This window comes from Protopterus annectens, chromosome 2.part0 (assembly GCF_019279795.1).
Source record: "Protopterus annectens isolate FY-2018-M chromosome 2.part0, PAN1.0, whole genome shotgun sequence".
NCBI classification, from domain to species: domain Eukaryota; kingdom Metazoa; phylum Chordata; order Ceratodontiformes; family Protopteridae; genus Protopterus; species Protopterus annectens.
This window is the reverse complement of record NC_056728.1, coordinates 1,639,374,757-1,639,387,286: the sequence shown is the minus strand read 5'-3', so window position 1 is coordinate 1,639,387,286 and position 12,530 is coordinate 1,639,374,757. Positions and strand designations below refer to the sequence as shown.

Below are 12,530 nucleotides of genomic sequence, written 5' to 3'. Positions count from 1 at the left end.
TAAATGTGAACGTTTATGGATACAACATTCATTTTTTCACATTTAAGTTTGCTCTGGTGACGACTGACTACTACCTCAGAAGTCCTATCAATTATTATTAACATCGTACTTACTTACAAAACAACAAAAGGTAGGACTGCCGAGTTCACATTCTACCGAGAAATTACGACACAAGTAACTTTATTTATCTGCTTTCTGTCACTCAGATGTACATCGCAAATATTGAATCCTTTTATCCTTAGTTTACATCTAATTCTCGTTATCATTCAGGATTTCTTACATTTCACTGTTTGCATCCCTCTTGTGACTCAAAAATGAATGCCTCTAACTTCTAGTATGCACACAAATTGGTTCTTAGCAGTTTTAAATATTTACGTATGACCGCGAACGTATGCAGTATAACTGGGCTTCCATAACGCATAATGGTTATCGTCTAATAAACTCAATACCCGTACTATCGCCTAATACGAGTAGCGGTGATAAAAATGTATTTAATTCAAGGTATGAACCAAACTCATTCAAAATGGCCGCACGTATTTTTAAGTAATCTCCTTGTTTTCTCACCCTATGCAAAGCTCACTCTTCTGTGAATTTACCATTTTAACTGAAAAGAGGAATCAGACTATTTATTTAATCTCGTCTATATCTAACTAGCCACCCTTTTTGGTATCCGTATTCTGCATTAATGTAACACAATACTCAACACCCTAATAGGAAACCATTTGAATGTGGCATAAAGCACATTCATTTATAAGCCTTTAATTTAAAAAGTCTGTCACGGCTGGGATTATTTTATATGAATTACTCAACATGATGAAAAGTTAAACGTTTTGACAATAAAATATTTTTTTTCCGGAAATTGCTAGTTGTAATACAAATTGGTGTGCATCCAAATTTTCACATAAAGGCAAAAGGGTGACTAAGCTGTTTCCTAGTCGGCATAAGCCAACATGAATTCAAAAATAAATGCAAACTTGTGCAGGAAAAAAAAGTCGCGCTATTAAAATTGGTTAATTGTTTAAACTGTTTTTTTTTTTTTGTTTTTGTTTGTTTTTTTATTAAAAATTCTGACATCAATGCAATAACCGTTATAATCGATTTCGACATCCGGTATAAGGCATCACTGCACTCATCTGAAGAAATATACCCCCATCGCAGTATGTCCAGATTTCCCCTCATATTGTTGGCATGTTCCTTGTAAAATGAATGGGTTTGTGGCAAATTGCCGGGGACTAAGCCACTACACAATTGCATGCAAATGAATTTCAGTCTTTTAATTTTTCAAAAATATATAACACAAATCCTGTTACTCTAACAGCCTTCTATGTTTACAAAACAGTGTTTAAAATATGTTCTTTTCTTTGGGCCTTCCTCCATACCTATCAATCTCTTTGCACAAGAATTCTAGACAAAGCCAAAAAAGAAAGTGTATGTGTGTGTGTGGGGGGGGGGGGGGGGCGCAATGGTCCAAAAATAAGAACAGATTTTGGGGGGGGCGCAATGGTCCAAAAATAAGAACAGATTTTAAATATTACTCTTATACACTTAGTTGATTTTTCCATTAGAATGTATTTTCTGAAACTCAAATATCTGTCATTATTTAGTTACTTCAATCCTCAATAATTTGGAAAAAAAATTTATGGGGAAGTGAATAAAAATGAGAGTCAGAAATCTGGACATTCTGCGAAAATCTGTTCATCAGAGAGGTATGCGCCCCCCCATTATTTTAGGCTTTGTCCAGATTGGGCTAAGAGACTGAGGGTCATGCACCTAACTTGTAAACGTATTTTGCTAGACGCAAATATCTTTAAAACGGTTGTCCTAAAAACTAAAACGATTTTAAAATTCTAAAAAAATGCTTCTAAAACTGTTTTAAAGTGACAGTCTATTCCCGAATTAGACAAAGCAGGTAATCAGAGAATTAATGTATGAAGAACACATGAATTGTCCTCCCCGTCAAAGCAATGCATATCCTCATGGTTATTTACATGTTTGCATTTTACACCCCCTTTTTAATTTCAGATAAACTCGTTTTACGATAACATTATGAATCATACCAGGTTAGAAATCTCAACAATTAGCTGCTGTGTAGCGCAGAAGTAAAGCTAAATGCAAGCAAACATTTTAAAAAGTAGTGCAAACCGCAAATGCAAGTCACTGACTGCAGTTTCTCGTAATTCCTTCTGGTTTATCTACATATCTACTTCCCCATTTTATTCGCCTAGGGTTTTCCGAAAAGGGTATTATCCCGGCACACATTGGACACAAAGCGGAAAAGTAATTCTGGACAGGACGCCAGTTTGTAGCTGGGGAAGTAAACACGCACGCACACACGCACTTTCAGGATGTGGAAGGAAATTGGAGCCCTCACGTGGTCAAGGAAGAGCAAGTACCACGATTGAGAATAAAACTGGGTAGCTTAGCTCTGAGGAAGTAACGTTATCACATATTTATTTTCACTTCATTGATACAATACAGACTGTATTATACAGTTTAGAATTGGTTTGGAATTGGCATATGGTTTAAGGTGTTTACCTCACAGACAGAAGGTACAGTGTTTGTTTCTCACCTTTGAGGGGGAATTGTCTAGGCTTAAAATGGCTTGCAGGAGCAGTTGGTCTAGTGTTTACATACGAATCTTAGAACGTCTTTGGATGTTAAACAAGGAACCGGTAGGAGGTAGGCAGGCAGTGACTATATTTAGCGAAAAAGCGTAAACGGGAAGTAAACGGACTTGAGATGGCTGAAGTCACCTTACCTCGCAACCTCTTAATGCAAACGTTCTGTACAAAGTCACAAATGAAGGGGCACAGAGGCCGAAAACTAGTGACAATTTGTAAGTATTGCTCTTACACACTTAAAGCTAATAAAAAACAGACCCTGCAGTAACATACATTTTATGACGGGCACGAAATCCGAAGCAAAAATGCCTGTCATAATTTAGTGACATCAGTCCTCAAGAATTTGCCAGAAAATCGTAAATGTTATGAGGAACAGACCAAAAATATCAAGCAAAAATCTGGACGAGCTGTCAAAATCTGTACAGCTGAGAGATATGCGATACAGGACTTTGTGAAAAACAAGTAACGAGACCAGCAGGTGCACTAGAAATGGAAGAAATAATCTGGTGGCCATCAAGTGAAGATGAAATTTAATTAGAAGGAAAGTACACCATTTATTACTGATTTGTGATTTTTACTGGTTTCTGACGGTATGTTTGTATTGCTGTTAATTTTTTTTTACAAAACTATTTTTTTTTTCTCAATATAAGTGGTATAAAAAAACAGGACAACATTAGGTGGACGGAAAGAACATGAAAGTGATGCGGATGATAGGAATACATCTTAATCAGAGTGTTAGGAATAGCAGCTGTCGCCAAGCCTGAATAACTCCATCCATGGTTATCATTTATCTAAGTGAAATTGGCCCATAAACATGCATACATTTAGGTGAGGATGAAATCAGTATAACCGTAATGTTATGTCTATTTTGTGGAGACACTGATAGCAATCTCTTGTCTGGCTGGCCAGTACGGAATGGAACATAATGCCACAGGCTTAGGTCTTTTAACAGTTCTCACTATTCAGTTTGTGATGTTTTCCCATCTTGGCAAGCACTTTCATATTCATTACTCAGCCTTTACTTCTGACAGCTTTCTCGTTTTTTCTCTTTGTTGTCCCTCTGTGTATCAATTACATAATTATCCTGGCATCAGGGGTGTTCAATGTTCTACCAAGTTATGCCGTGACATCATATTAAATTCTCACTCCATTTTAGGTACTGCATCTGATCCGATCATACTAATCTGGAAGTGTTTGGTATTGGGGGCCAGAAACAGGCAGGTTGTCTAAGGGAGCCTGCGCAAATAAAGTGCCCCCCCCCCGCCACCTTTTATTTAGCTAAAATATGTTTGGGGGTGTATCTGTGGATTATGTGAGGAGTTACGACAGATAATTCCATAAGCTTGTAAGTAATTAAATGACCCGGACCCTAGTTTGGAAGACAGTTTACACATGGCAGTTTTTCTTTCTCATTGCTGTGGTGGAACAACAATACTAAATACTATCTAAAATCAAAAGGATGTGATAGTGTAGTGCTTCTAAGCTAAATAATATAAGCAATGTTATGTAATCGATGCAGTTTCAACTCGGAAAATGTGTTACCATTTAAAAATTCCGCTCTAAACAAGTTCATAATATTTAATCAATATATCCCAAACCTTAATGCACTTTAAGAGTCGTTTGGTAATTATGTTCTTCAGTACTTCACAAAGCAGTTTATAATCAGGTAATCGTTTTTAACTGCAATACGTTACTTTGGTAATTATGACTGCCTTTTTAACAATACAGCTATGAGCATGAAATTATTTTCACAGGTAGTTACTGAATGCATTCCAGGTGACCACTGAGTAGACTATCAGAAATTCTCAGTTGCCACTAAACACGATCCCGGCACACCTCTCAGCTTGTACATATTTTCAGGGACATTACTGATTATGATACACATTTGAGTGTTGTCCCTCGTAATCCCTCCTAAAATTGATGACTTTTGGGGAAAAGGTGGCGAATTACACTTAATAAATAATGACAATAATTAGACTTACAGACTTGCTTTACTAAAGAAAATGTATATTAATTTACATTGTTATTCTGTCAGTCTCAAGGTCTGATTGTCCCTAACTTAGGGTTGCCACCTTTTCAAATGGCCATAGTGGGACATTTTCGGGATGCACATCAGATTTTACAGGCCGACGCATACCCACGGTCAGTACAAAGGATATAACTTTACTTTTTGCCTCAATAAAAGCTTATTCTTTTAGCTGTTTAGTTGCTTATTCTGTTTCTTGTAACATTTAGGTATTTTAGATACAGAAATAACTATTTTATGCAACTATTACATAAAATATGGGACATAATTATGTCCTACAATCTCAGGACATTTGCCATTTTTAATAGTTTTGGTCAGGACACAACTGCCCAAAGAGGGACTGTCCCTTGCAAAGTGGGACAGGTGGTAACCCTACCCTAACTACTTATGCATTTGTCCCTAATTCTGTTGAGACTTGTCCCAGATTGGTTGAGAACCATAGCCTGTTAAGTGACTTGCTCAAGATCACGCAATAGGCAAATAAGGAGAGACAAAATCAAATCTTGTCCGACAAGAGGGGCAGCTAACAGCCTTTAAAACGGTACGCCATCTTCTAGATAATAGACTAAGCATTGTTTTTTTCAAGCTAGATAAGAAAGGCAAGTTGTCACATTATCAACATGCTATGAAAAAGAGCAAACTATTGTCTGCTGCTGTTTGGAAAGTGTGCTGGTAAAATATGCACAAGGCTCATTAAAATAATAATATAACGAAAAGTGTTAAAACCATTCTATCGTATCCAGATTTTTGCTTTATATTTTTGGTCTGTTCCTCAACAGTTGTATTTTTTTCTTTTTTTGACAAATCACTCAGGAATGAATTCACTAAATAATGATGTACAATTGAATTTCAGACTTCCAGATCCTCCAGAAAAAAAAATATAAACACAAAACACATTGATCTATCAGCTTTCTGGGTTTATAAGAGCAATATTTAAAATTTGTCTCAGATTTTGGGTCTTTGTTCCTCCATTATTTTTGGCTTTATCCACGTCTTGTGATTAGAGGTTCAGAGGTATGGTTATAATTGTCACTGCCGATAAATTATATGCACTTACCTGACAAACCTGACAATGACCGATCATTCATAACTTGCTTGCCCAGTCTTCTAGTTTGTGTTCTGCCAACATAACAGACGATTTGAAGGGGTGGGGGCTACCTGTATTCCTTTATGTGAATAAGTTGGTATTTAAAAAGCTGGAGAAAGTAAAAAAAAACAGCCATGGTTTTTATTTGTGTATATTTAAACAGTTGCAATAGAAACATAGTTACAGTTAGTCAGACATATTTGCCTAAAGTATATTATATTTTCTTAAATATTACAAGATGACCGTGACCTTGTGTCATGAATTATACATCCTAACTCAAAGCAGAAAGTTAACGATTGGTTATGCCAACCCCCAGGCCCAGGTTTCCACACGCTTCATAAACATACATTACCTCCATTTACACCAGCCGTTTTTATCTTGAGAACAATTATCCATTTTAAATGGTAATCAGCAAAAGTTAGATAAAAGCTAGTTGCAGTTACATTACCCATACTTTTTTTTGGGGGGGGGGGTCAAATCGTAGCCCTCGAGCAGCATACACTTATGCCGTGCAGGAAAATCATTTCTTAATTTGTACTGTAACATGTCTTGAATATACATCCCAGCTACCCAAAATTTCACAAAATGGCCACATTTGTGCCATATATGTTGGTCAAATTTTCGTGAAATTTGTGGTTTTCTGGTAAATTATTGAGGGTTGAATCAGTAAATAATGACAGGCACTTGGCACTTGAGTTTCAGCTTTTATATCCTGCAGACAATGTATCCAAATGCAAAACGTATTATGCTACAACATTTAAAATTGATAAGAGCAATATTTAAAATATGTCCCTGACTTAGGGCCCTGTCCCCCAGTTATTTCTGGCTTTGTCTAGAATTCTTTCGAGAGGTATGGGTCTGTAAGGGGATAGCAGTCAGTCGGTAAGTTACCACAGAAATCAGAGGTTTATACATACTCTTCAGAAAATGCAAATTAATGCAAAATGTGTTGTATTGATTTTCTAAGTGAATTAGATCAATATTTAATAAATATCCCTAATCTTTGTCATTTGCCTTGTTTTTCTTTTGTCCTTGGTGCTTGATAAAATAAACCGAGAGCTAAGAGTATCTTTGCATCAAGTCAGAGAATAGTCAACGTCAAGAGTGTAGCCAGAGTTTTCCGTTTACACTTGTACCTTCATATTGGTGGCCCGTTGCTGCGCCTATATTTTTTCGGGTAATTAATCACATTTCTTGAATGCTGTAGGTATACTTTTTAACTTCAGTTTTTTTATATGTATTTATGCATTTATTTATTTTGCTTTTGTTTACTAAGTTTGTCCAACCTGGCTCAGTCAAAAAAACAAAACTTTACAACGGGGCTCTCGGGAGAAAAGCTCCAACATACAGCATTTTTTAAACAGGCATTCAGCAATATACATGAACAGACATTAAGTAAAATACAGTAGCAATTACACATTCATTTGTTAATGAGATCACATTCAAATGAAATAAAGGCAACTACGACAGTACAAATGTACTTATGCGTTAATAGGTGTCGAATGTTGAGCATTTCGAGAAGTGTATTAGTGGAGTTGTCAAATAGATAATAAGTACATCATGTAATAACTGCTTAGACATTCAAAGAAATGGATGCAAGGGAAGGGGCTAAGTAGGGCAGGAATTGTTAATATTGTAGTTAAGAGGTGGAGTATAAAGCAGGTTTATTTCTCTCTCTCTCTCTCTCTCTCTCTCTCTCTCTCTATATATATATATAAAAGTATAACATGGGGTGGGGGTGAGCAGTGTTACAACACTACTTATACGGCAGGAAGATGCCAGTAAGACTATTCAGCTAATTCAGCTAATGGAGAGGAGTGATTGTAGAGCATAGGATTCTGAATGATGGGAAACAGACAATATGGCAAGCTGGAGATGGACAACGGACATTTATCCTGAAAATGTACAGGAGTATACCCATTAATTTGATAGATGAAGTTTTAGATGTGTTTTAAATTACATTTATAAACTTATGACTGCCGCTATAATTCTTTTTTTTTTTCAAGAGATATTCTAAAATTGTACGCAGGTGAGTATATAGTATGCCAGGCTACATACACCACTGGGCAGCACCCGAAAGTGTGTCACAGACAATTTTGGTTTTGCCATCCAGCGTTGCCCTTAAAGTATGTATTCTAAACGAAGCAACATTTCTGTCTAGAATAAAATGTGTTTTGGATAGCTAATAAGCTTTAATAGTTTAAGGCATGTAAGTCGATTAAATGCATTTCATGTTTAGTGTGGTTTGTGAATTACTGCAATGGAAATGAGAGTAAATGTTTTTAATGAGCAAAGGGGTCACAGAAGTTGGTCCCAAACATTTAGCAAAACTAACATAAGACTATTAGAGCTAATAGACGGAGCCAGGTCGTCAGTCACAGCTGCCATACATGCTGGAGCAATGCAAGTTATCGTGGCTAGAATCATCACAGACCAAATCCATGAGTGCATATAGTTCAACTGCTAAGATTTTGGGCATAGCGCTGTGAATTTTGCGTCCTTCTCAGATGTATAGCATACAATCAGACCTGTTTATGGTACCTGCATTATTGATCACTCCTCAGATGTATAGCATACAATCAGACCTGTCTAGGTACCTGTATTATTAATCACTCATCAGATGTATAGCACACAATCAGACCTGTTTATGGTACCTATATTATTAAATAATTGAATTACCACCTTCCAAAAAATTAGCACCACAAACTTCATTGGGTCAGGTATCTGATCGGAGGACTTTCCATTCTGTCAAGTGTTCCCCTTTCAAACCATCTGTAGAGCACAGCAATGATGTTTAGAAGCTCAGAGGTTGTGAAGTGTGTTTGTGTTCTCATACATGCACACCCATATACACAGCTCTCAGTGAATCAGGGATAAATCTTTGCAGAATCAGGTGCAAACCTAGAAATAATCAGGGGCACTTTATTAGTGGTATGAACTTCAGACATTGATAGAATAAGAAAATATTAATTAATATAAATTATCTGAAGAAAAATAAGTTTATAACTAATTACTGCCATTATTTATTAGGTCTAATTCACCACTTTGTTTTTCAAAAGTCACAATTTTTAGGTGGGATTAAGAGGGACAGAGCAACATTTTGAGTCAAAACAGATTTCTGGTAATTAATCACAAAATCACGGTCCTCCCTGAAAATCAGGGACAGTGGAGAGGTGTACATGATACAACATTTGCCCATTTGATGTTTTCATTTTGTTGGCAAGTCTTTAATCTTTCTGGTCAATATATTGCAGCTGCCACAAACTTGGCAAGAACCTTTACCCACATTAATCGATTAGATTAACTAAAATTACTATTTTATGAACAATACGGGGTTTTTAATACTTGTTCTACTGGTGCTATTACTATTTTAATTAACACTATAATTTAATTCCAAGGACTTTACTTGCAATACGTGTGAAAAATGCATCTTATAACAGCAGTTTATCAGAAATACGGGGCCTGAATTTCATCCTGTGGTGAATAACCATTTGAGAGAAAAAGTATACAACAAAATGCCTCTGTATGCACAATTTACGCAATAATCGATTTTTGGGAATTGCATGTTTCTGTGTATGTAAAACATCAACATTTTCATAATACCTTCAATGAACAGTGAAAACAAAGTATATCCTAGAGTGAGCAGAAAGAAAATACAAGTTTAACACACACACACACACACACACACACACACACACACAGAGACAAAACTCCACATCACTTTTATTTCACTGATGGTTAATGTTCAATCTGATAAAGGGTGAATATTTTTTTATCTTCATCGACAATTATTTTGAAGTCTGATACGTTAATTTTGGGTAAATTGTCATACGAAAGTTAACAACTCCCACTTTCAAATAACTTCATTAAAGAAAACATTTTGTTTTCCCGTTTTCAAGTTTTAATACATAACTTGTCCATACGAAGTTTGCTTTCCATGGGATGTTGTTTTAAACCGTATACATGCGGTATGATTTTTAAATTACAACATTACACAAAAGAGTCCATATCTATGTACACATTGCACACACACATATAACATACACATAGCTATATCTGTATATATGTGTGTGTGTGTGTGTGTGTGTGTATTACATTACACAAAGGGTTGTTGACGCAATGTGTACTATATATATATATATATATATATATATATATATATATATATATACACACACACACATATATATATATACACACACACTCACACACACATATATACACACACACACACACACACACACATATATATATATATATATATATATATATATATATAGCTATATAGACACACACAGCGTCAACTAACAGCACATTAGGATGCAGTTGTTTTACTGTTGAAAATATTAACAGCTTTACTTTTACAAATTTATTTAGTTTTCTTTTCAATGAGTTTGAAGTGGCGCTGGGTGTGCAGTCCCTCTTTTTCTTGTCTAAATGTTTATAAATTGGTGATCCGCTACACACACACACACACACACACACACACACACACACACACACACACACACAGCGCAATTGCCGCTGGCTCCACAAAGCCTGGGATCTAGAAATGGACAATGTGCAGAGACTCAGTCCATGACACCCAGGCCTCTGCCACTTGGGAGGTCCCCAGCGAGGAACATTAGCAGGTATTCCCAAATGGAGACGCATGGGCCGTAGTCTGGTCTCATTTTATTGCCGAGAGGGAAACAAATCAACATTTCCAGTTGTGCCTGCTTGTGTCCATGAGTGAAATATCACATTCTCTTAGCACATCCTGAGAGAGTAACGTTCTTTTTATCGTTATATTAATTAAAGGGGACAAAATCTGAGTGTTTGTCTACCTAGCTCGGTCTTCCAGTGAAATAATTATTTTTGCACATTTCTTTTTTTTTTTCAAAACTATTTTTGCACATTTCTTGAGGGTTACCCACTCAGTACAGTTCTGATGAAAGAACCGTGATTTAGTACTGTGCAGACTTTGAGCCTGTTTTAACTAATCTTTGGTTCGCAATGGGATACTAACACTTTTATCAGCGTATCCGTTTTCGCATTCATTTAATAAGCTTTAAGTTTTTTAAATACATTGTCCTAGAGAACTGTTTCTAATGCTAGAAGCTCAGTTTCCATAGCTTAAAAATAATAATAAAATCACAGGTTGAATTGGTCAGGAACGTTATTTCCCGGTCGAGTCCTTTTCCCCTGCAAGAACTGGTTATATTTCATCTGGACAACTTAATCTTAAAACTACTTAGGCATTGTATCACACCACCTTTGCGTATTACATATTGTTCTTGATGTATACATGCATGTGTGTATGTATGTCTCTCCTGGTTGCAGTTCGCAAACGAAATGTAGTTAAACATAATACATAACACGCGCTTCCATACAGGAAAACTACGAGAAACCTAGGGTAAAAATGCATTTTATTTTTATGTACCTACTGTTGATAGAAATCTGCGTCAGGTGTTGCTGGCTTGCTTACCAAAAGTAAACGTAAATTTCAATACAAAGTGAAAGTTGTAGCTTCTCTTTCTACGCAAACACACACACACACGAGGGCTGATATATTTTTAAAACAAAATATATTGCTTAACAAAATAAAATAGTCCTTCCAAGACACACACACACACACACAGGTTCTGCACATCTGAAGACATTTTCAATCTACATATTTACATTGATGTAAAGTTTCAGTATGTAGTACAGCTGTAAAGAAAGAATCAAAGTGAGAGAGAGAAAGGAAGAAAGTTCGAATTCTCATGAGCATGTTTGAATATGCATGTCTGCCTGCTGAGCGTTTTATTTCACTTGCTAAGAAAATGATTGGAAGCTGAGAATTTGAAGTAGACAAATTGAAAGAGAAAATAGCTACAGAGTACACTTACCTACCAAAAGAATGCTGTCGTTCTTTATATGTATATGCATTTTTATCTTCTTTGTAACGCCTTAGTCATTTAATTGGTGTCTTAAGAATCCAAATTGCATTTTAAAAGCCTGGAAACGCATGTCAGAACTGCAAAGGAAACTACAAAAAAGTCTATATCAGTGGTCAATCAGCTAACATCTTTTGCGTTATTTTCAGGCAATATGACCAGCGAGTACCCAAAGAAGGTTTATGAAGGCAGTTTGAAAGAGACTAAGTTCTCTGGTGAGAAATCCAATCTCACATACAGTAGCGGCTCCATCTGGGATCTGTCACTGCTGACAGCACCACAGGGCACAGACATGATCTTCAGCACAACACCCGAGCTTTGAAAAATTCCATACTCATTCACTGAGAAGCTACTTCATCAAAGCGGGCTGTATTAGGAAACAAGAACAAAAAGCCAGTGTATACTAAATGAACACTTTCACGAGGGTGGAAAAAAGGGTAAGATAGCTGGGAACAAGATACATAACATTATGCAATGTTGTTTATTACTGTCAGACATATAATTTGATATTATCTGCCTATATGATATTTGAATACATGAAAAGTACTCGCAAACTGGTGTTAAAAGGCAGGATTGTAAGCAATTTAAGAACCAAATGCAAAGATTTAATTGTGTTCTAAGCACCAGCCCACATGGAAAATAAAACGACACTCTTAGCTGCTGATTTATTTCTTCAGAATTCAGATTAGTATTGCATATGACGCCACCATTAAGTCATATCCTGTATTCAAGAGATTTTAGAAGTATCAAATTTTTAAATTTTAAGAGTGCTACAACAACGGAGACTTACATACAATAAAATGTAAGATCTAGTTTTAGCGGTTAACAAGCAACAGTTGGCAATGCTGGTCATATAAAAACATCGATAGTTTTCGAAC

General features: G+C 36.1%; 1 long non-coding RNA gene across 2 annotated transcripts in view; it reads right to left on the bottom strand.

The window, feature by feature from the left end:
* LOC122793559 overlaps window positions 1–12,079 on the bottom strand; it is a 347,865-nt gene extending 335,786 nt beyond the window's left edge. The window contains exon 1 of one of the 2 annotated variants that reach the window (XR_006363491.1): window positions 11,609–12,079. This is a non-coding gene — a long non-coding RNA (uncharacterized LOC122793559). Of the gene's footprint in view, window positions 1–11,604 lie in introns of both variants that reach the window. The other variant, XR_006363490.1, reaches the window with a different exon arrangement.
* Window positions 12,080–12,530: the final 451 nt, after the last annotated feature.